This window comes from Anser anser (assembly GCF_964211835.1).
Source record: "Anser anser genome assembly, chromosome: 7".
Lineage (NCBI taxonomy): Eukaryota > Metazoa > Chordata > Aves > Anseriformes > Anatidae > Anser > Anser anser.
The window spans coordinates 7,313,140-7,339,471 of record NC_139727.1 but is presented as its reverse complement, the minus strand read 5'-3'; the positions used below and the strand labels follow the sequence as shown (position 1 = coordinate 7,339,471).

Sequence of the window (26,332 nt, the reverse complement as noted above, 5' to 3'; positions counted from 1 at the left end):
GATCTTTACATGCCATTACTTTCATTATGATGGCTGCATAACATCCTTTGTGCCTCCACAGACATATTTCTTGTACTTATGCAAACTTAAGCAAAATTATGTAAACATAACTTATAAGAAGAGCTTCTTTTGGACTTTACCTCAGAAAACCTTGTTAGTCAGTGAGCATGAGAGGCTATCAAGAGTTCACTTCTCTATAATTTAGCTTCACCTTCCACAGGAGACTACAACCACTTACAAGAAAGTTCTCTCTCAGCCTGGGGGAGAAAGAAGGGTTATAATGTTCTAAACGTAATGCCAAAAATCAGAGAGGTAGATTTGTCTCCTTCTTGACTATGAAGATAAAGATGAGACAAGATGAACTTGCCTTGGCATCTTTTGCAGTTTTTAAAGCACTTACCCATCTGCACTTCAGCTGGATTGCTATTCTCAACAGAGTATTGTGAAACTATTCAGATAAAATATTTAGAAGTGTAGATCTGGTAATTTTATATTGTGAGTTATGAAACCTTTATTTAGGTTCTACCTTTTATTAAGCTTCTCCTACTGTCCCTATTGACATTATATTGCACCAAAATAAAACCAATGCTTTTAACTGGGAGCCGTATTATTTCTCATAACCTGGTAATACTAATGTTTAAATTCTCAGTCCTCTTACTGATGATTAAACCTTCAAAGACTACAGCAGAATTTCTGCTTCATTGCTAGAGAAGAAGAAAACCAGCACAGTTTGTACCAAAGAGATCACTTGAAGAATGTACGTAAGGTTACTGCATTTATGAATAAAGCAAAGCATTATCATTTTTAATAGGAATTAAACAGCTAGAGGGAGAAGTAGGGCAATGCTGTGATCAGTGCAAAGGAAAACAATCTAACCATTTTAATTAACTGTATTTTAATAGCTTTAGTTATAATTGAATAATTTAAATACCAAGGGAAATAGTTAAATCTCCTAAAAGCCTTCTTTTTATTTACATTTTAAATACAGTTCATGGAGAAGGGATGGCACTGTGAAGGCTTAAAATAAATGGGTGGGGAAAACCTTACTAATTTCTGCAGCTGCTGGACCAGCAGGAAATATTTATGGGATCTTAGTCATTGCTCTCTGTAGGAGCTCCAGTCCAAATCCTAACATATTTTCTATTTTTCCCCCTGCTTTCTCAAAATATTACACAATCTGTAGTGCTATTGCCCTTGACTGTTATAACCATAAAATGCGCAAGAAGATAAATGTGACTCAAGGATCATCTAATCCAATTTTTTTACATATGCACCAGTGAAGAAGATCACTGCTGGATACAGAACCATTGGTCAATTGAGAGTTTCATGTAGACAGATTACAATAAACTGACATGCACACATTTCTCTTATCTATGAAAACCAATACCACTCATAACAGCCCTGCCCCGCTGTGCTTTTTCTTGTTACCTTTAATGATGGAGATGATTAACTTATGTGGACAACACTGTGGAGATCTACTGTTCTATACAGTTAATCTATTATGAGGCTCACGCTTGCCTTTCACAGACTTCACATCTTCACAGTTTCACTTAGTCGCATTACACTAGTTTAAGTGAGAGAGACAGAAAGCCAAGTCTCTCTGCCACTCCATCAGTCTCTGAGATGGACCAAACCACCCACGAGCCCACTGTCATGCATGTGATAGAGGCCAAAGGCAAATGCCCATGGAAGAGCAGGGCAGACACACGGTGATATCTCTTATAAAATCTCTTGGCAATCAGCACTTTTTGCAGTTCAGGAGCTTTCTGAGTTAGAGAAAATAATTTCAATTTTTAAATTATATAAAACAGAGTTTTCTTCCACTAATTTGCTTACACAACATTGTAACACGATGTAAATTTCTGATGTCCAAAATATCCTTCAGTGAATTCTCTCTCATATCTCTCATTTTAAGAAACACCATCTTCTGCTCTTTGTTTTGACCCTGCCATTACTTCAGGCTAGTTAGTTCTTGCATTAGAAGAGACAGTAAAAGAAAATCTTCCAGGCACTTCTCTGTACTCTTTGGGATTTAATAGACCTCTGTCATACTGCTCCTCAATGATTTCTTTTCCTAACTGAAGAATCCTGGTCTATTTTATCTTTTTCGAAAGTTCTTCCAGACTTTCATACAATTCTACTTCTCTAGTTCTCCTAAAACCTCTTTTATTATTATTATTATTATTTTTTTAAACTGTATGTAAACTACAGAATGTATTACACATGTACAGCATCCGGTAAATACAGAGAAAAAAAGGTGTATGCCTTATTCTAGGCTATGCCTAGAAATAATTAATATATATATATATAGATTAAAGTATGTGTACATTCTTCATCAAAATATATAGACCCAAACACAATGAACTCAGGAACAGATTTTACTACTTTCTTCCACCAGGTGTTATTAATAACAATATTGACTAAATGGGATTTCAGTGAGAATAGGGTGTGTTACTTAATGAAATCATTTAGTGAGTATTCAAAAATCTTGATCCAAACATCACTCTATAAATTTTGATAGGCTCAAATTTCTAATTCTGGCTTACGTTTTTCTGGAAATATAAAAAAGATATTGAATCTCAATGTTATTGTTTTTACTGGGTGCCTGAAATACATTAGGTGTCTCACAGTCAAGTAAAGATTGGATTCCGTCTCAAAATGCTTCCAAGCTAAGCATGCAAATTTGATTAAGAGCTTGAAGGGTGGATCCAATATGAAAACAGAATGATCGGTCTGGTGTGCTTGACATTTTTCATTGGAGAACATTTGGCAATATTATAACTTCTAAAGTTCAGTTTTGGATGTTCTCAGATCTTTGACTCCTAAAGACATTAACCCCTCATAATCATCAAGGTTAATGTCATTCTCAGTTTTCATTTTCTTTCCCTTATCGTTGGGAAAAGTCATTACACACCAGTTGCTGTAGCATTGCCATATATTTGAGCAAAAACAGGGAGTGGGACTACTTTTGTTCCCATGGACGGTGAGCTGAGGAGTTCCACAACTGGGAATTCTGACAGGATTCCAGAACTGCCCCAGGGTAGAGAATACCACATGCACATCTAATCTAATTTGCATCTTACACCTTGCTGTTACTGAAATACCAAACAAGCAAAACCATAACTTGTTTCCAGTTTCAATCTTGACTTCAATTTATCATTGATTTCACTGAAAGCACTACTATTTTTTTATGAACCACTGAAAAAATAAGAATACAACTGAGCTTTTGGGCAATCAGTTAGACCACTGATTATTTGGAGTTAAGTTTACGTGCATACAACATGGAATACCATGAGAATAATGACCTTGTTCTCATTAAAATTTCCTGAAACTTAAAATTCACAGAAAAAGACAGAATCAAGAAAAAATAAAACTACTAGGTAAACCCTGAAGAACTGTTATTTCTACATGTCATTATGGTCTTATCGAAATTCATTGTTATTTCTGCCTCATGCTTAACAACAAATATTTTATGTATCAATTCTGAATTCCAGTTAACAACAATGCACTCCCAGTATCTATTTTTAAATTACAAATTCAGTCAGAATGTACTTGTCTTCTAATTCCACATCAGGCTTAATTTCTGACAAGTAGAGGGAGAACGCTTGACAATGGAGAATTCTTATAACTTGAAAATACCACACATGACAGAAAAAAACTCATCCAGGATCAAATCCTTTTCGTAGCTGGACAGCACTAAGGAGAACAAGGATTTTCAGCTGGTCATTGGATGGGGAATTTTCACACTTATAAAAGATCTTCAATAAGTATCTGCCAGAGGTGGGAAAGCGATTTTAAAGGGCAATATCACTTTGGAGTTAACACGGTGAGCAGAAGAAGAGACGATGAAAAAAGGCTGCAGGAAAGAAGAGTTTCATATTCTGAAGGTAAGAAAGTAGAGAAGGGGAATCTAATTCCTTAAAAGGTTCTAACATTTATCCAAATACTGTTAAAAAAAAAGAAAAACAAAAACAAACCAAAAAAAAGGAAATTAAGGCAAGGAAAAGGAGAATAAGTTTTCTTTTCTAGGCTCTGCCTGTGTATATCTAAAGTAATTTTGATAGAAAACCCCAGCTATGCATATGAACTGATGACAAAGCTGCCTACACATCTGGATCTTTATGACAGTGTATGCTTATGCAGCTGAGGAATATGGAAATGACGAGTCAGTAGTAATCCTGGGGGGCAAGGATTTCTAAGGATATGACATGTAGCCCACATTTCTCAATCAGATCCTGACATTCTACCAATTACATTATACATACAAAGAAAAACACAGCCAAAAAGTGAAGCAAAGTCTAGCTAAATAACGACTGTTGACTTACGTGACTCAAAGCACAAACTAAGCCTGACATTTAATATGGTTGCCACAAGTCTCTGACCCATTTTGCAAATCTGCAACCCACCATCTTAGTGATTAAAGTTATGCCATCTTCCCCTTCTTTCTCTCCTTCAGGTTGCTTGGGGTATCAAACAATACACTTGTTAAGGATCTGGCCTAATCCCCAATGACACATCTGGTAGGTCTGGGTGGCACACATTAGAGTATGCTCTCCAATAAATGATCTGCTGAGGTTCTGACAAAATAAATGCTTATTTTCATTATCAATCACTTACTGCCTGCCACTTCAAATGCATATCCTCCAAGGCATGGCTTCAATCCAAACTGACATCTGAATTACAGTCAAGCGTGATGCCAGATTTTGGATATAAACATGCAAGTGCACATGTAAAAGTGGAAAACAGAAATAGCTATTTACAATATAGAAACAGCATCAATGGTGAGAGCAACCAAAAGAAGGGGAGTACAATCACTTACATAAACAGAGGGTTTACCAGCAGAAGAGCAGAACAGAAAAAGAGTAAGGATAAATAGCAGCAGCAGTTTGAAGATCCTAGCTAGGGACAGCTTAAGAGAGTTTCACCTATCAATGTGAGCAAAGAACAGCAGCAGAATGGTAAGAGCAAAGTGGCTTTATTACCGGACTGTCCAGCAATCTGCTAGCAACACATACTGCTGATTTCATGCAAAGTCTAATTCTGTCTTTGTGAAGCTTGTCAGTAACCAGAAAAGGGATGCAAAGAAAGGATAATCAGGGAGTATGTTTGTAGATCTGTGGTTACCATTAGTAGGGGAAGCTGGACATGCTGAAAGTAAGTATATGATTCTTTTTGACATGAGACCAAGAGTAATGAAAGAATGTTTACAGTATGACTCTTTCTCACAGGGGAGAAAGAGATATATATGATCTAAGCTGCATGACAGATGTCAAGAAGACTGATGTGTGGGTTAGGAAGATCCTTTTAATGACATGCTTGAAGCAGTTGGAAACAACTTGTCAGATGAGTAGCAATTCTTTATACTCCAGACCAGCCCAAGGAAATGGAAGTGCTGCCTTGAAAATAGAGAAGAGAAAGATCTGCCCAACCACAAGCAAAAAAATCACTATTAACATGAGAGAAAAATTTACAGAGTGAACGTTTTCATCTTTACCATCTTCCAGAGTTCAGGGTGCAGTGGTTCATGTTGATCTGTATCAGTCAAATGTCTTGGACTGTGATATTTTACTCTTCAGTGATAGCCAGGCACTGCACCTATGCTTCAGGTTTCCCAGCGATTAGATAGGCAATGCTAGAGCGTACAGCTTGGAAAGCAAGGCATAGAGGTACTAAAGGACTTGTCAAGGTCATACAGCAATGTAAACAAGTCTCCTAAGCCTCATTCAATTCTCTAATTACAAGATCTTCCACTTCCCTTGTAGAGAAATGAGATTTACCTGGTGTGCTGTTGTGTCTACAAAGCCACACAGAGATTCTTACAATGTAGGCCAAAAATACAGGAGGGAAGAAAGCAGAGGAGAAGAATTTTTGTAGTATGCTCCTTCATAAGCCAGGATGGGATGCTCAGAGAAACTCCAAAGGCACTTAAAGGACTATAGCAACCTCTAGAGAGTCTTCACAGTAGGGTGGTAAGTGGAGCATCTGAATCTCAGATAGAGCAAGAAAGCAGAAATTTTCTTCACATTTCAGGTGTGTGTGTGGTGGGTTTTTTAAATAGAAACTTGGACCATTATCCATGCTAAAAAGGCTAAAATTCAAAGTCCTCAGTTAATTCTGAGTACTTATATTTTTCCACTGTTCCAGCTGCAGTTACTGTATTACTTGATTTCCTTTTCTACTTGATAGTTTGATGTTGCAACACAATCTTAAACTGATGGCTGCATTTCACAGACAGGTGACTTCCCCAGTAACATCAGCAGTAACACAGAATCCTTGGAGATGGAAACAATTATTTAAATGTATTCTTTCATTCAAAAGAAAAAATGCATGATTTCTGCAAACCCTTTTGCAGCAGTTCTGTTCTGAAGTCTCTTCTCAGCTCTTATGTCAAGAGCATTGCTTCCCTTCAGAAAGCAGAGTTTTCATTCCTTCCTCAGGATGTATTTTATATGTTTTAGTATATGCTGGAGCATTTATTAGAGATCAAGACTCCCTTATGCTGATCTCTGCAAAGAGTCTTCTCTAAAGAAATATAAGCAATAGGTACATAGATCTTGAGAATTCATGACTTGTTCAAGACAATGTGACAAGACAGCAATGGAAGAAACAGAACCTGAAACATCTCAATTTAGGCAATGCGTTATGGATGTCAGAAACATCTGGTCAGTATATCTGTATTGGAGACCTGGGATCAAGCCTGGAACATAGTTTTCTCACTTTTTCTCCTTTAGTTTTTTATTTATTTGGAAAGTGGACATAGGATTATTTAATGTATTTTTTTTCCAAGAAAACAAGTATTTTTTTTCCCAAGTTAGTATCTCCAGTATTTTATTCCTTTTTTTTTTTTTTTCCCCTTGTGTTTTTGTTTTGTTTCTAAGAAAAGGACTACTTTACCTTGAGGAAAGTGAATACAAGTTCTCTGCTTAGATTTCCATTTTAATGGGAGTCTCTGTACCACAAATGAGTCTTGGATCATAGCTATGATCTATTATTGTGTACCACCAAAAGTTCATTAATGTGTAAAACATTAAAAATGTGACAGGAAGTGACTACAAAGTACTTAATGAATCAAACCAAACTGGACTAAATGCTAGTGTAAACAGTATAAAAATATGTCTTATGAAAATTAAAATCTACTTTTTTATTTAGCTTTGGGGTTTATTTTAGTCCATTGTCATTTCTGTGTAATGAACATTTCTTTTGGGGCAAAATCCATAATAAGTTTACATAATGCGTATCTGCAATAAGAGAATTATAATGTAGAATGATTTGTACTATTTAATAAATGGAGTCCTTCTAACTGGCTATCATTTCAGATGTAAATTTTTTTTTTGACTTCAGGCAAAATATCTCATTTATAGATTGCAGCAAGAGGAAGATGAGTCCCGTGGTCAAAGTACAAGATGTAAGTTACGGAGTTCAAGTTTGTATTTTGAGCTATTCTTATTTTGATACTATTCATATGTGATATTAAAAAAGTCACTTAAATTCACACATTTAAGGACTAGCATTAATTACCATTATAATTTGAAGTTTCCTGAAGTGGAATATGCAGAGTAGAAGTACACTGTATGCTTTAAAGAGGTCTCTCGATAACTGGAAACCACTTATACTACATATTAATGAAAAATGTAAATAGGTCTAAGATATACTAGTCTTAGTATTTCCAGCAGAATTGAGGAAGTGTAAAATACATTTGCAAAGTATAAAGTATACATGCAACTTACTCTGCTGTGCTGAATCATCCACATTCCAAAAAGATTAATGCATGCACAGTGAGTATGCAGAAAGGCTTTAGCATGACTAGGGAATTCAAGATCTTATCATGTCACTAATTTGGGAAAATAAATATATCAAAGGAGTCAAAGAAGAGCTTTCAATGCGTAAGTACAAAGCTGATATAAGAACAAGCAGTAGTAAAATGAACAGAAAAGCTTTGGCTGAAATGTAGATGTTTGTGACTAGACAAATAAAGTTTTCCAGTGCAGCAAAAGAGTTGGTTTAAAGATGGAATTTGATAAGTCTGCAAGCAGAGTTTTATGCTGCTGCTGTGATAATGGACATCACGACCTAGAAATTCTGTCCCTACCAACGTTGTAATTTGTCTATAAATCACTTCAAGTCCTGTGAAATCAGGATAATGTTCTGCTGTTTCCTCTTTGACTAAAACAGTCACCAGCATCTGAGAAGTGCTCAGCTCCTGTAGCACTGACTACCATACCAAAGGTCATACATAATCATACCCTATCTCATTAACCATAAATCACATTTGCAATAACTCAGAAATACTAAGGTACGAAAGCTGGTCAGACTATTTATTAGGAACAACTTTATTTAATTCAGATGGATTTACTAGTTCTGAATCATCTACCAACAAACGCAAATTCACTGAGTTCATTATAACAACAAAAGTGTTTTCCTAAATCATTATTTAATAGGGTTAAGTAAATTCCTGACATAATATAAAGTTTGTATTGTCAGTACTTTATCACCTTTATAGATAGACAATAAAACTTCTAGGACAGTCATTATTCCACATGAACCCAACTCCATTAAGAGCTGAAATTTTACCCTTAAACATGTTTGTGAAGATTTTATCTAATATAAAAATGTATCAAGTCAATAAAAATACTCTCAAACTTCAGAAGAATCAGCACAATACGAGGAAGAGCTTTTATTCACATCTTCATTTTCCCCTTTTGACAACATGTGGAGGAAAACAGCCATTAAGATGAGCTCCATTATGCTAGCTGATACACTGAGGCAAGAAATACTGATATGCAGTTCAGAGCATGATGATTATTTGATGGGATTGTTCTACATTGTTTATGTAAAGCTTTAGTTGATGCTTGCAGATTTAATTTATGGAAAATGCCTAGAGTGTTTGACAGATGCTATAAAATCAAAACAAAATAATTAACTTGAGATGGGAATAATAGGTCTAAGGACAGAGACATGAAAAGAACAACAAAGTGATTCAAGGTGGGGGAGGAGGGAAAACCAAAAGCAGTGGTCTTCACCTAGTTAGGGTTTGCAAAAGATGACTAAAGATTAAACTCATTGCCAAGGCTTTGCAAAGGCAAAGAAAAGGCTCTAAGAGCTAGAAGATGGAGATGCCAATATTTAGGTGGCTAAAAGGAAAATAAATAAATAAAGATCACTGGTGACAATTTACCACTAGAACAAACTATCATGACCAAGAAAGACTGACTAATATGCTCAAAGAGAGGAAGCTTTTCTTGAATAGATGTTTTATTCACGTGCAAGTTAAAATAAACAAATTATTCAACTGACTACACTTAAACGTGTAAAGCACAATGGTCTGTGAAATACAGGAGGTGACATTATAATGCAATACTAGAAGGGAGCACTGTAATCACTTTGTGGGAACATAGCTACTGTGTGAATCAGACAATAGACACTCCTTCAGGTTAAGGTGCTAAGGAGTTAGTCTATGATCTGCTCAATTTATATGCCTTTTGAAGTGTCTACTGCCCTTCTAACAGGACCTGGGCATTACACTGAACAACTATATCAGCCTTTTCCCTCCTGCACAGCAGACAACTGTCCCATGCTATATTAGTGGCAGCAGAGAACTCAAATAGGAGGTGAATGGCTAATACAGTCAGTCAGTACAGCAGATATTTGAGTTTCTTCACAACAACCGCAAGGCAGAGCTTGGAGACAATGTAGTGGAATTTGTTAAATAATAGAAAATGACAGGGAGGCTACCGTTGCACAGCAATTGCACCCTACGGTTCTTATGAGGCACGAGGCAGAACCAAATGCCTCCCTGATCCCTGCAGGCATGATTATTTTATAATAACCATACCCATACCCTGCAGCTGTTGTTTGCCTTATAAAATATACTTCACCATCCTGTGGTGAAGAAAGGAATTGTCATTCTTTTCTAATTAAAAATACAAAAGGTGGCAGTTTAAGCTGATAGGTAACAGTTTTAGTAGACTTGTAACATTGAACGTGAGCAGCCCAGAAAAGCCTGCTGGCCCTTACGCCTCAGACGGTTCTGAGACATTGGTGTGTTACAATTCACAGGCCAGCAACACGAGATAGTCTTAGTCTGAGCTTCCAAAACCCTATGGCGTTATGGGGTACTCTGGGGTTGCTTTCAATAAAAGCCCTCTTCATACCTTAAAAAGAAACTTAAAATAAATTTAAAGTTAAACATCTGCTTTATCGTATCTTTAAAGCATGGAAGGATAAATCTTTACAGCATAAGAAAACAAAAATAATTGAATCATATAAGCAAAACAGCCAAAATGCTGTCAATTGCTGCTTGACTGTTGTGAATATGTTCTGCCCTCTGAAAATATGACCACCATGCCATTTTACAAAGCTCATTAAATGGGTGTTGATATGGAGAAGAACCAGCTAGCAAGCTGCAAACAAATGCAAGGGTTTCTAATCTCACTGGTCCCTTGTCAACCTACAGCACGCACATGGCTAAGCAAGGAGGAGCCATTTTTCATAAATCAGTGGTATAGCAATTTCTGTGGTGTACAAGGCTTCCCTTGCTCCATTTGCTTGATTATTAAAGGCACTTATAAAAAGTATTGTGCCAGATGCTGTTTTTTTCCTGAACCTGCTGAACAAAGTGGTTGTGTCATATATACTTGTCACTTACGTAGCAAAAGAGTGTGGCTATACTTGCACGATTATGTCATCTGTGCTGCACAGGGTAAAGCAAAAAATACACTGAATAAAAAAAAAATTGTGTGTCTGGGTGAATACAAAAATAATAGCAAAGTGAATATAGACATCAAGCAATAAATGGCAGGATACATTAAGACGAGTGGGGCCTACACATTCTGGTTTGCTCTGGAGTGAGTCTTGTCTCAAAACAAGTATAAGAGAGATGTATTTTATTGTGATGAGAGAAGAGGAAAAAAAAAAACAGACAAGCAGTAACTGACAGAACAGCAGTTTGGGGAAAAACAGACTTGTGTAAACAGAGTTGCTTGAGGGTATCCTTACTACTTCCAGCATATGCTTGCCCACTATTTCTTATAAAATAATTAAGCTCACATAGTTGATACAAATCTGTTCCCCCTAATAAATACTCTCATAACTGCAGAATTATGTGATTGCCCATTTGGGAAAATCTTGACTCAGCACAGCTGAAGCTATTTGTTCAGGTAGCACAATACAAACATACCAGCTAAAGAATGCCATGATAAAAACACACCAGCTAAACAACGCCAGAGCATAAAATGACCTAACAGGACTGCTTTCTAGTGCTGTTTTTCAAAAAGCCCTTGATCAAACCATGATAAAGTTCCTGTACTGCTAGAGTGCGTTAGACTATACAAACCCACCATGAAGCACTAGCCTGAGAGTGACTTTTCATTCATCAGACTGAATCTCTCAAAAGACTACCAAGTTCTCCTCTCATCACCCTTTCCTATAGTTTCCTAGATGACTTTACTACCTCTAATTACATTGCATAATAGAGTAGCAGCTTTCCCTCTAACCAAGTTTTAGCAAGTTACAGCTGACACCATTTGGATCTAAAGAAGAATAAATTCACTTGCTAGATAGAGCACTCAATTTTATACTACCCTAACGTGATGTTTCATGAAAATTCAGGGGCACCTTTTAAAAGGACAGACAATTGGCTAGGAAACCTTTCCCCTTTGCTACCTAACAGAAGCAAGAACTCAGCAAAAAGCTTCTTCCTTAATATTGCTAACAGGTGGACTCAAAAAAAAAAATAAATCTGTCTATATATAGAAGTTTGAAAGGAAAACATATATATATATATATAAAAGTTCATTCAAAGCCTGAATCCAATAAAGAGAAAGAATGCAGGAAAAAGAGGGTGTTTTTCTTTTTAGCTCATGCTTTCCCCTACTCTCCCTCCCAAAGCACCTAGCTCCTAACAGGAGCCCACCCCTTGGAACATCTCCCTTTTGCAGAGTGCTGGGGCACTACTTAATTCTTGACAGCTGGGTCAGCCCAGGGGCTGGAAATCCCTGTGCTGGGGGCTGCAGCTGTGCACTTCTCCCAGCCAGGGCAGTGTTAACTCTTTCCAGGCCAGCCTCCGGCCAGAATCCGTGCACGGATCCGATCACAAAGCAAGGTTGTGTCGTGCACATATCTAAATGCTGGAGTTCTCTCCAACCGCTCTGTTATAAAAGTATGTCAATGTATGTCACTGGGAATTTTCCTCACAGAAGGCCTGTCACAGTTTGGCGCCTGCAAAGCAAACACATTTTCTGAGATCTTGGTTTAGGCTTTTTTGCTCTCAGCTGATATTCAGCTGAAATCCAGACAAGCTGATTAATAAATTAGATATGCAATGTTTAAATCGCTGCACCACTCATATTCAGAGAAGAAAAGAAACTATTTCAATCCATAACACTCAGAGGAATTACTCACAAAGTGATATTGAGTCAAATGAGCAACCTAGGGGCTAAATTTGCCTAGATCTTTGCTCCATTAAACTCTTTGACTTTGCAGGGTTACATGCCAATTAAGTAGTCCAGCCTATTTAGTACTATAAAGAGCAAAATAGGATTGTGAAACCAGCAGCTGAGCTGAGCTGTACCTTGCAGAGCCGTTTCATTTACTCATTGGTCAGGATTCAACAGCAAGAGGAGGAATTCCTCACCCTACTCACGTCTTTGTATGAGAATGGTCTGCCTCCAGCCACCCCAAGAATGTTTTTCTGCCATACACTGCATACCACGTATACTTTCCACAGTCTTGGTCCAGGGGAATCCCTGTATATTTTCACTATGCCGTGCTCTCTGGACCATCAGTGGGCTGTGTGACCTGCCAGAGGTGAGAAGACATAACAATCATTATCCATTATACACATCATTACCCGTGCTGCAGGAGCTGCCCCAGGCCACTTGCCCGCTCCTCCCTCCGGCTCACCCTTGGCCGAGCGGCGCAGCCACAGAACCTGCTAGCAGCTGGGAGCATGAAGCCAGGGCCCAGATTTTCCCATTTACTGCATACAGGCAAAACCACCGTGTCGCTGTGCTGTGTGTGCAGACTGGGATATAATCACATAGGTATGGAATGTGCATTTTTTAATACATACATACATATTTATAATATAAATATACTGCATGAAAACTCAGCACCTATTAACTGGATTGTGTATGTTTCAAGTCTCTCTATAACTTCCAATGATTTTTTAAATTCCTTTGTCGGGTAAAAATTACAACAACAATTTTATTATGTAATGTGCAGCATCTTAAACATTACAATAAAGTAAATCAAAATTTTGAAGGTGTCAGAGCAGCAGAAACTTATTAAGAATCATGACAAAAAAAGATTCAGCTGTTCAATTAAAGATACTCAACTGTTAAAATGGGAAAATACACAGCAAAAGATTTGAAGATGCATCTATTTCAGAGAATAATAAATAAGTTGGTTAGAAGGAACCTTCAAATGTAATTTCCACTAGATTTAGTTTCCACTAAAAAGATGATCACTAGAGCTCACCAACACTTGATCATATTACCAAATCTTTTCCAAGATAGGTCTTCAAAACAGAGATTTTACAACATCTCTGGATACCCTATTCCAGTTTGTGTTACTATCCTGCTGAAAAACATATCCATAAACTTTTCTTCATGAGACAACATTGCCAAGGAGAAAAGCTGTTAGTGAATGCACAAGACCTAGGATGAGAGAATATAGTCTTCTGCATGTTTACATACATTAACATAACATACATTGTTAAGAAATTAACAAGTGCAGAACATGATCCACAATGCTACCACTTGGAATTCCCATTCCAAATACACATGAGGGCACTGCAGCAGGGTGGCTGCACAATGCCATTGTGTGCAAAGGCTGATGTTTTAATGGTGGCTACTCACTGACAACACTGTTGTCCAGATACAAAACAAAAAAGGTCAAAGTGATTCATCTTATTTATTTATTTATTTGCTTCTAACCGATCAGATTTTGAGTGCTTGCCAAAACTGAGCATTTTTAAATTCCATTTTCTGCTTAAGAAATCTTAATCCGATTAATACTCAAACACTAAGTCAAAGGCAGTGATTGTGTCCCTTGTTCTCTCCTCTACTCCATGTGCTACTCAGCAAAAAAATCAGAAGTCTTACTAGGACAGATTTGAGAAAGCAGTGTATCGGGTTGCAAGTCATGTGCAAATTCATCAAAAGAAGAAGAAACAGAAGAAGGTAGGCAAAGAGAACATGAGTCCAAACTAAGAGTAGGGACTTCCCATTTAACAGTCTATGGAATCAGGCTCGTTCGTTTAATTTTTACTGTAATCATTATGCGTTAGAAACATTCCAGTGAAACATAAGATTCCCTGATTCTTTGGAAGAATAACCCTATAATGGCAAGTAGATACTTCTCAAAGCTCATGTTTTTCTGGATTCCCAAGGGTTACTTCTAAGAAAATGGGTGTAAACTGTCACTCAGTTACAGCCCTGAACTCTTTTTCATTCAACTTTGATAAAAATTCTAACAATATGATTCATACAGGTCAAAAAAAAAAATGGGTGAGTGCAAGGCCACTGTTATGCACTGCACACCAGATGCAACTTCAAGCAATTACAGTGTTTGTTGTGCTTACAAAGCATTCCAGTTCCTCCAAACAACAAATGTGTGCTTGCTTGTTCTGTAATGAAAACATTACAAAGTGAATTTCATTTTTGAAAACAACTACTGTTTGCATTAAAGGAGCATACCCCATCCGATAACGGGTCTTCATTGCAGTTTGTGCTGTGCAGACGAAGGAGGCACACAGAGATGTGACTTACTTTTATCCAGGAAGAGAAGGTGTGCTGCCTGCATGTGTCGCTTCAATACCATATACGCTGGACACGAAGCTCATGAAAATGGCCTCCTGGGTCATCAAATACAGTCTCTCAGGATTACTAGCACCCATTTCTTACTGCCCTATTCATAAAGGTATCAACCTCTGACATAAAGTTTATTAGACATCTCATCAGTTTTATTCTATCTACAAGGCTATTCCAAGACTGCTCCCTTAGGTAGTAAAAGCCTCTTCAAATTTCCAACTTTTAATTCATAGCAAACTTCATTCAGTTCTTCTGTCTCCCATGTCTCATGGTGTTTACTACCATGAATTATCTATATAGTGTTATCACCTCACCACCAAGGGGAGAGAATGCACTAAACTTGAGCCTAAAATACCCTTTCAAAATTATTCAACGATATATTCTTACTCATCGTGCTGACTCCTGGTCTCTAGTGAAACACATGCACAACACACAGGTCTCAGTTTTTAAGGCTAACAGAGCTCAGCCTCATGGGCTGCTAGCTGTAGCTCCTTGTCTGTGTACAAACTCTGAAATTTGAAGATGCTGAGACCTTCACGGTAAAAATAATCCCAGGTGCATAAATCCTTTCTGGAAGAGGTGATCCTACAGTGGCAAAGGCAGCAATAAGACACTTTTCAGGAAATGTCCAATTAAACAAATATTTCATCAGGAGAAAGGTAAATCAACCAACAGCATCAATGAAAATCTTTGTTATTTAGAAACAAGCAGAGGTATTTCGCTAACAGACAGCAGAAACCCTGCTATGCGGTACCTGCTTTAGAGCTGGGGAATCTGTCACTGGTTCATTAGTGGCTTTCCCTGCTGATTAATGGCAGTAAATTGGTGCAGATCAAATCAAAATAGCCAAACTATCTCACACTGTTCTAAAAATATCAAAGGTTAGCCCCTTCCTAGAGTCCCTACAGTTACATTGGTGTGTAAGCTCATGAAAAGAAATGCTCTGATGATTGCCATACTCACCAGGAGACAAAGCTCAGAGTACCAAGCTTTTATTCAGATGTAAGGGGAAGGCTGTATTACCCAATAGTCAGCCATTTGCATGATGATGGAAAAATGAGAGAGACCCAGGGAAAGCAATTCAACAGCTTGCACTAGAAAATTGTTGTCTGCATCTAAGCTTCAGTTGCAGATTTATGCTTCAGGTGGATTGTGTTATATCTTTGAATCTCCTTCTCTTGGGAGGGGGTAAAAGTGGAATTGGATTTATATCCCTGTGTTTTCTGAACCAGACACTGTCTAATAATATAGGAGTCTAGGTATAGAATGACATTAAAGGCTGTGAGTATTTGATGTTAATCAATGGATTGCTGTCTCAGTGGGAGTTTGCCCATTTCTGCCTTAAGAGAGCTAAATTGCTACATCTAGCTATGCTGGGCGGTATTGAAACAAGCAGTCAATACTTTCTTCCTGAATCAATATATAAAAAAGTAACTCAATGCAAGAGACCTGAAAAATGTGCTAGGAGGAGGAAAGCAAGAAGCAGTCTGCTTCTTGTACTATACCTCATGCTGGTTAACCAGACAAAAACATACATACACCTGGTAAGAGGATACAGTATTTCAGAGAGCTTTCTCGACCCACAATTATCTATGTAGACTCCTGAATAGTAAGACTGAAAATTAAAAGCAGAGCAGGCAAATATTCCCCCTTCCTTTGACACCCGATAAAGAAAGGCACTTAATCATTTGCTTAAGTCTATCCCCATTCAGCCAAGCTGTTAAGCATATGTTTAAGTGGTAAAAAGTCAATAGGATATAAGCATGTGTTTAACTGCTTTGCTGAAAGGGGCAGTTTGCTGCTCAGGGTGTGAAAGATGGGCCATGAAGCATTGCTTTCTGCACTGGTCTTTGTCCAATACCGAATCCAGTTTTCATGGGGGACAGCTGAATCCCCTTCCATCCTTAAAAGCAAGGAATATTATAGATGGAATAGTATATATAATAATATGGAATATCCTCAGGCAGTATGTCCTAGGAAAAAAGTGTTCTCTGGTGAGAAACCTAAATTTAATCTTCTAATGAACAAAATTTCTTTCTTCACTTTAGGGAGATAATCTAGACATTAACCAAAACCCATGAATAAATCCAGTCATGAATAAAATGATGAGGTAACGTTAGGAGGAGTATGTTGATTACGTAAAGATTTGGGAAGATTAGTAGTGTAAAACAACATAAAAGACAACTTTCTACCCATTTGACACACACCTCTCTAAATAGAGAGTTGTATAGATAAACAAGCTACCTGGATTCGCTTTAATCTCAGTATACCAAAATGAGAACCCAGTATTTGACACAGATGAAGTTTCCACTGTCATCTTTGCATTACCAGATCTTGTAATATTTTAATTATAACACATCAGATCATTATTCGTATATCTTAGAAATGTGATCAGTAATACTTTCATACTTCTAGAGGTCTCTGTACAGAATCAATTTAAAAAAAATCCATGGCTACCTGAGAAACAAGTCTTCATCGTATGCCTCAGGGTATATAATTGATAATACCTACCCCAAATGGCACTTATTGCAGAAAAATGTAATCAGCCACCCAGCAATGAAAAATCATAATAGGACTTTCTTTTACATACCAGTGCAGAGAGAAACATAACCTGGAAGGTCCCACTGGCCATTAAAAACTGTTCTTACTGTGGTGAGGTCATGTTAGGTCAGCATAGATGCATATATTACTGACTTTTATATTATAAGTAGACATTAACTTGAAATCAGATGGCCATAACCCAAAGGAGATTCAAATATGACCGTACTTCATACAGCTGGAAAGGAGAATGCAAAGAAGTAGTACACATGATTCCCCATCCAAGAGGAGCAGAGTGCAACTGGTCAGAAACAAAGAAATACTAAAAGCAATGTCAGCGTGGAGATTCAAGGAGTCTAGCTTCCTCCTTCTAGAAAGGCATTGAGAAAGACAAATACAGGCAGCCACTGAATTTAATGGCATTTTTCTTCTTTGCCTGAACATCACATGATCACTACCAAAAATTCTTATACAGTAATTTCCCAAATTTCAAAATGATATCCTGGCACCACTAGGAAAGATTCAACTGATTTGGGTGAAAATATACCCAAATTCAGAAAATCCTCATACAAAATGATTATCAGTCATAGTACTACTAAATTAGATTAACTAATGTTTAATAGAATTAAATTTATCACAGCTAATTGGTTAAAATATATCTATATATTTTTGCAGAATTGTGTCTTCATTTGAAAAAGGGCTTGGTCTAGCTATGTATGAGTGGGAAATAGGGCAAGCTTAAGAGAAAAAGGTGAGATTAAAACAGCACAATGCATTGAAGAAAGAGAAAAGCCTGTAAAGTAAAAGCAAGTAAAATATGGGGGAATTGATGTTTTCAGATGGGAACATTCTACAGTCTAAGTCCAGGAGGACTTTCCCAGCTTGCTAGTGTAAGCACAGGGTATTAAGCAAGCTATGTCTCACTTAGGTTGTAGTGCACCTGTTACCACACTCTTTTTGGAACCACCTACACTTTGAGCACCTAATAGCAATTAGAAACTTTCAAAAAATCAAAAGCAATGGGAGTATAATAATATATGTATTTTGCCGTTTTATAGTGGCCCAGTTTGTTTCACTGTCTTGAAAAAGGGAACACAGACTTAATATCCTAATTCACCTAAAAATTCAAGCAACCATTTAATTAATTAAAGTTCATGTCACTCAATTAAGGAGTGAGTTTAGAAATCAGCAGACCGTTTTTACATTTTTATAGGTTTATAAAACTATCATAAATACTTACGATAGGCTGACTTTTTTTTTTTTACTTAAACATTTTGTTTTGTTTTGTAACTGCAAGAAGTCTGCATTCCCTTTTGATGGTAAGAATAAAATAGAAAAATAGTGGTGCCTAAATGGGCAGCGCAACTAAACTTTAAAAATGTAATTTTTTGCAAAGAAAAAGCCAGGAGACCAGCTTAAAAATATTGACAGTACATCTGTACTATACATTTTGCAGTAGGGTTAATTTATTCATATCCCCAAGACCTAAATACATCTCTTTCTGCACTCAGGCCAGTGATCCCTTACACATTTTGATTATAGTGTTTATCTATCCCAGTCTCCCCCTTTCTGGGTAGAAAAAATGTTAACTATACAATCAAAGCACAGAAAACAGCACTGGAAAGGACCTTGAGAAAACGAGCTATACTCATGCAATACCTGACAAATACATCTAACTTCTTACAAGGCATCAATCTAATTCATTGACACAAAGCCTCTAGCATGAGCAGATGTCTGCATTATGTATGTAACATAATGTAAGCTGTTTACATTAGTGGTTTGGTTCAGAGCAGTAGTACAGTTTTCAAGTCAATATCGTATGTTATTTCAGTCCACGGAGAATTTTTGGTGCTCATAACTTAGAATCCATTTGGAGGAAACTAAACCGAAAGATCTGCTACAGGTGCGCATCAAATATGCACCAACACCTAAGGGGAATGTACAGGCTAGAACCAAGGATTAGTTCTTCATGCGGTTTCAAACCTCCTGGATGGTGTGGATGTTCACTCTAGGGGACCAGACTAAATTTAGTCTAGAGGAAAACAGGAAAGTGCATTAGTGCAGACGTAAAGGCTTTAGTACCAACTATTTAGGTCCACTACTAAACTCCTATTGCACCTAATTACCTGCAAATGTAGTTCTAATCTGTAACACTTTTGCTTTAATTTAGGCCTATTATTTCTCCTTCTAGACAGTAAAACAAATGATTCTCTGAAAACCAAATTATTTCCTTTCTCTTTTAAGATAACATTTACATATCAGAAGACTGTATCCATATCTTCATTCAGTCTTCTGCAGACATCACAACCCAATAATCCACTCTTTCCTCAAGACTTTTCTCCCTGCTTTCACCTGGATCTACTCTGAGTGCTCCACAACTTCCTAGAGGTGTGGTGCCAAGTGAGATGGCACAGAGTGCCAAGCAGAAAGATGGTGGCACCCAAGTGGTCTCTAGATGCCATACTGCTACAACAGCAAGGACAGTTTCAGGGTAAGAATTTTGATTCCCTACTTGATGGTAGGGAAATTCTGATCTGTAAAAAGAACCCATCAACCCAAGGATTATTTCATCCATGTAATTGAAGATGATCCTCTTAACACATTCCAGTACAAGATGCGCATTTTTCTAGTGTAGGAAACAAACATAATGCTGATTCATATTCACTTGAGATCTATAAGAAGATATGGTCCCTTTTCTACAAAATTGCCACCCAACACAATTGTTCTACAGTGCAGCTAATTTGTACAGCTGATAATTGCTGTCTAAGTGCATAGGATGACAGAGTTGCCTACGAAGTTCACAAGTACAAATCCAGTGAAGTCTGGATTTTCCATTTATGAGATTTTTTGCTTAAATTTCCTACAATAATTTGTTAGCTCTTCAATTCATAGGAAATATCATACTTTGACTTCAGAAACACAACAAACTTCAGAAAAACACTTGTGTTGATAAACTCAATACATTTCATTCTTGTTTTGACTTGATAAAATTATATATATCATAGTCTATACATAAATGATTGAAATACTAATTTCAAAGTGATATGTGCTTTTTAGAAAGTCTAAAAGATAGCTTTTTAGCAGTGTGCTTACCAGCTTTTAAAGAAATGTCATCAAAATTGATGTGCTTCAGCAAAATGTAAAATGAACTGACATTTTCTTATATAAAAACATACTATGTCAAATAATTTTTGACCTGCTACTCTCTGTGGGATATCAAGGATAATTATGTTCTGGGTATTTGAGAAAATACTATGGAGAAAAACCTCAGAGGTTGGTAACCACGAGGAGCTGACTTCTCTGTAAAATGTGGAGGATAGTATCTCCAGCTGAGATAGGACTGTATTTAACGTAAAGAGATTAGGGAGTTTAAAGACAGTTAAATCTGACCAGTTATTACATATTGTGATAATATGCTACAAATAATCAGTGCATGAAAACCAGAAAATGTCAATGAAAGAGTTCTGCACTGCAGATGGTTTTGATATAAACCTACTTTTTCACACAAGGTGTTATTTAATAATGTGAGTAAAAATATAATTGCGGTACATGGAAACAGTGGAAAAATACTTTTTTTTTTTTTTTTTCTAAAGCTGGTGATCTGTATTTCTTTTTTCTTAGAAAATGTTGAGAATACTTGTTTTCACTCAGATTACAGACAGTTCAAAAAGCTCAGTAAATGCTGTAACGGTGGGTCCTGGATGTTTCTCCGAGAACTGCAAATGGACAGTGCTCCCCACATGAAGCAGAAAGCTGGTGGCACCCGAGTGGTGCCATATTGCTCCAAGAGCAATGACAGTTCCAAGCTAAGAATTTCTGAATCTTGATGGTAGGGAAATTCTGCTCCGTAAAATGAACCCACCTCTGCTAATCATTCTCTTTCGTTCAACAGAGTAATAGAATATTAAAACACTGTGAGCACAATTCATTCATCTGTGGTCCTCTAGCATGATACAAACATCACTGATTTAATAATTGTAAATAACTAGATAAGCATCCTTCTGTTTCATACATGAATAAAAATGTAACAGAATGACTTAATTTCTTGTGATTTCTACCCTTTGATAATTTAACCTACACTTTTTTTTAAACAGTGATTAAAAGCGACATGTTCAGTAATTAATATTTATATACAGCTAGCAGAGGGCTAGTTACCATGGTCCACCGTTGCTGGACTTTGCACTAAGGCAGCGAGGAGGGCTCACACATTCTGTTCTGAAGCTGGAGCAACCACCCTGAACACACAGGAAAGACTGAAACATCACTGAATTACTTTCTATGCTGTTGTTTCACACTCTCAGTCATACACAGTGATTCAATACGTAGAGTGATCTTCTCTCTTTTTAAACTCTCTATTCGCTTTCCATTTTGTCTAACTACTTCTCAAAAATCAAACTGAGCCCTAGGCCATGGATCTCACCTGAGATTTGCTTGTACTATCCTCTGCACTGCTTGCTGGTTATGTATCTTCCCTCTGTATGTTTTTATTTATTTATTTTACATGTGACAACTGGGTCTGTCTGCTTTGCTCTATGCCATGCCTAGCACCTCCAGGCACCACTCTCTATCAGCAACAGTGAAAATCTTTTAATGAATCTGTAGCTCCAGCACAATTTTGAAAGGCAAAACTACTGCTGTGTGTTAAGAAATAGAGCAAAATGGTACTACTTTGGTATTGACCCTTTTCTGTTTCTTAGAAACTGAAATTAACTGAGTTCATGTGCACTCAGGTGGACTAGGGGTCTGCTCCTCAGTTATGCTAATAATGATTTGACTGCATAAATGCTTTTAAAACAGATGTAAACCATTCCTTGAAAATACACCTTCTATGGGGAGTCCTTATCCTGTGCCACTGCATAGCATCACAAAGCCTATGGGTTTTTACAGAAGCATTGTTTCCAGAGCCCAAATATAGACAAAACAGGGGACTTGAGCAGTTTCAGCCTGTGGTCCGTACATTATTTCAGAGGATCTGCTAAAGGAATATAAAGAAAAAATGCATTTTCTCAAGCTTCAGCCTTCAGCACACAGGTCATACCTCCATTGGCAAAATCCCAGAAAGTGGAAGATATCAAAAAACATTGCAAAATCAGTCTCTACTTCCATATTTGGCCAGGAATAATAGAAAGTATATTCATGTACAGAAAGCACAAGACTCTGTGTCAGGATATAGGTGTTTTAAAGCCCTGTCTATTCTCCTGCACTGTTGGCTTTATTAATTGAGTCTCAGGTGCCAGAGTATGAACACAAAATCTGGATTGTGTTAGAGTGTGCTCTAACGAATAAAGAGGGCCATCTGTAAAAACAGGTGATTAAAAATATCTGCTTAGAAATAACCATCTGAAAGATGATTACAGATTTGTATCTTTTCTCTGACAGTTGAATGTGGCAGCTTATGAAATACATATGCTTTCCCTCTTCCAAATTCCTCCCAGTAAGTAGAGGAGGTCATCTGCCTTTATTGATAGTATTTGATCTACAGCAATTCACTGTCCTTTAGCAGCATGAAAAGCCTCTAATCAACTGGTAGTGTGGACCCCAGCTGGAAAACGCTGTACACAGTAGTGAGGTTGATACCTGTTCAGAATGAAAATGTACCGCTAGACTTGCTTAAAGCTACAGGTAGCAAATTGATGCTCCTAGCAGGTTAGTCAGTTTGGACTGGACCTTTGCAGCTCTTGCAAGGTGTCAATGTTTGCAAGAAAATGACTAAAATGACTAAGGATTTGCATGCAACAGCCCATTTTTTTTTCTTCTCTTACTCTTTTGAATGATTTATGAAAAGAAAAAATATACAATTCTGAACAGCACACCATTTACCTGACGAAGAAATGAGTAGACAATATAAAACATGGAAACATTGTGTGTGCATGTCATTTTAGCCCAACAGTTGCTAGCAGGCTCCCACAAACATCTCTTCTCAGGCATAAATTAGTCACTAGGAAATACACAGACATGGCTTTACCAGTAAGGACGGGACTCAAGACAAATCCTCTACAGCTGTATGACAATACAGTTGCTGGAAGATGTCTTCATAAATGCACTCAGCAGATCTATCAGATGGAATACTTCACACACTAATTCCTCAAGGCATTGTACAGAAGAATTAATCAACTGTATGAACAAAGATGCCGACAGCAACTAAAACGAAGGCGTGTACATGCAGTTCTTATATTTTGGTGGATTTTAGCAACTTCAGTGAATGGTGCCAGATAACGGAGGCTGCCTCAGTAAATGCAGTCAGGAAACCTGTGAAGGTAAGTTAAACTGTGTGTAAGATTCTACAGCAGTCAGCAGGGACCAGCCCTGTAGTCAGAAGTCAGGGATATGCACCAATATAGCTGATAAAGAAAAACAAAACAAAACAAGAACAACCAACCCCCTTCCCCACCAATCCTAAAACTAAACAAAACAAAAAGTCAGCTGTGATTAGACCACAAGCAACCATGCTGGTGAAAAAGCAAAGAAGAGAGGGGACAAGTTTCCCCTTAGTGACATTCATTCAGATGTGAGGGCTTTGGGGTCCTGCATGGTAGGCCCAAGACTTCTGGCCTGGCTCATGTGCAAGTCACCGAGGAACTGACGAAACACAAAAGAGAAAGCTAGCTGTCCACCACACCATCTACCGGAACTACTCAACATACATACTGAAATGTGATTATTCCGGCCAGTGAAACAGAAGGTAGAGTCTAAATTCTGTTAAGTCCTACTAAGATGCCTTGGTCAAGAAGAGTAACAGAGAACTTTACGTGTGGAGACCAAATACCTGGATATCTAATGCTTTCTTTTCTGCAAAGAATGGGGGAAAGAAGCAGATGTGATAGGGCAACCCGTGCTTTCAGCACTCTCCTTACCCTGGTGACTGCACCCTGACCCTTCTCCTGGGTGGTGCTGCTGCCGTGTTGGGGCTCTCCAGGAGCACACCTCTGTGCTGCATCTCTGCCTCATAAGCTCAGCTGTGTTTGTTAGTACCTGTGAAACTTTTTGCTTTGGGAGACTGTCAGTACTTATTAAAATGATTCAAAATGAGCTTCCTTATAAGCAAAGCATTTCTCCTGAGGTCCCTTCCAACCCCTACAATTCTGTGATTCTGTGTGATTATTTATTCCTTCAGCCAAAGTCCTTAGAGCAAAAGGATAAAACAACAGGCAGAACTATAAATATGTTTTCCTTTACGAAATGCTTGATCTTTCAAGCATTGTTATCTGCTTTTCATTACAGTTACTCCCATCTATGGCTAGGAAAAACATATGGTATATTGGGTGAGCCCAAGAAACCCTGTCAGCAGTCATGGACATTTCCAGGGCAGTGCTGGGAAACTACTCAGCCCCCTTTCTCCCTTTTCATCACCAGGGCAGGGCTGGGAACTGTAAAATTTTTCTAGAAAGTTGGAACTAGGATAGCAGTACTCCACCCTGTTAATAGTTTTCCCATCGCTTCCCTCAGGACACAAGGTATTTTCTAGATTATCTTTCCTTTTACTGCACGTGGGGGAGGAGGGAGGTTTTCCCAATAGTCTTCATTGTTTTTAACTCTTTGCAGAGAGGACACTGTTAGAGAAGAAAACTGAGGTATAATATGTATACAATATATACTCTATATATTATTATTGCCCATTCCTTTTTCTTTTCCTGACCATACATTCCCTAACTTGTGTAATTAGTCAGAGGAACCCTGTCAAGCAGAGGACAAATAGAGATATTGATGAAAATCTGTTTGATTTAAAAGCACGTTACACAAATGCCTAACAAGGAAGTTATTCCCTACTCCCCCCCGCCCCCTTGTTTTTTTTGCTTCCCATAATGATCCATAAATTCTTGTTTGTCTTTAGGAGTCAGCTGTACCCTAAGAAAGAATGACATACCACGTATTTTCTAATAACTACTATAATAATCAATTTCATGGGTTCTCCAAGGTTGAGAGCAAATTAACCAATCAACCTCCACTTTAATCAACTCTTAGGTGATTAGGGTAAGTGATTTGCAAGGCAGCATGAACAACACATACCAGCTTGCTGAGTTTCTGCTGACTCAAGAAGCCTTCTGTGTTTGCATAATAGATCTAATAAAGACCAAGAACTACAGCTGTGGAAAGCTGCCTGATATGAAATATTCTGTGAAGGATGTTATGATGATAATCTTTCTACTGCTCTCAAATGCATAACTCAAGTTGGATATATATTTTGTTTGCACACATGCCCAATTACTGGCTAGTGCCTCCCAGAGTGCAGCTTTTCAGAGCAATAATAAAAACCATAGGCTGCCTCTATTTAACGTTAAATACCTAATGTGACTAATCAAACAGTTCTGTTCCATGCCATTGTGCTTCTTCCTCAGATAATGCTTTTTTGACTATCTTAAGTGCCCTCCTGAGGAAAAACAAAACAAAACCCACAAAATTTCTGAATGTGAAGAGTTCCTCAGGTCCTGTCCTTATCTGCTGGCTTAGGGACATGCAAGATGCCTGCTGATGCTGGAGTTAGTAAGTGGTTTAAATACGTGTGGCATATTTTCCTGGGAACCTAAGTGCAAATGTATCCCATGTTACAAATTGTTCTCTCCAAACGTAAGATGGGAGTCAGGGTAAAATCGTGTCTTTGAATCCTGACCATTTAAGAGGATTAAGTCCAGGATGCAGGGCAAGTTACCCAGAAGCCTTTAAGATGCTGAACACCTGTAGGCTCAGGTGTTCCCCCAAGAAAGATGCAGATGTTCAGTATTTCTGAGGATTTGCGCTAACAATATTAATAGCAACAGCAATTGTTAGGGAACTTTCTCCAGAGAGAACATGTGCAGAAAAATCAAATAATTACACAATTGAATCAAGGTACTTTAAATAATAGAAACTACTTAAAACTACGCAGTGCCTCAGGTACACATACTGAGCTCCAGGAACAGCCAGGCTCTGCAGTGTAAGAAAAGCAATCGCTCCTTTTCCCGAAGCTATCTTTTCCCTCCTGCATAACAGTCATACCTCGTGCCCCA

At 37.7% G+C, this 26,332-nt stretch overlaps 1 long non-coding RNA gene across 1 annotated transcript in view; it reads right to left on the bottom strand.

Annotated features, from left to right (window-relative positions):
* Positions 1 to 26,332, bottom strand: part of LOC310902288 — a 455,554-nt gene that overhangs the window by 195,245 nt on the left and 233,977 nt on the right. The window contains exon 8 of the long non-coding RNA XR_014586613.1: positions 12,632 to 12,795. This is a non-coding gene — a long non-coding RNA (uncharacterized lncRNA). The remainder of the gene's footprint in view (positions 1 to 12,631; positions 12,796 to 26,332) is intronic.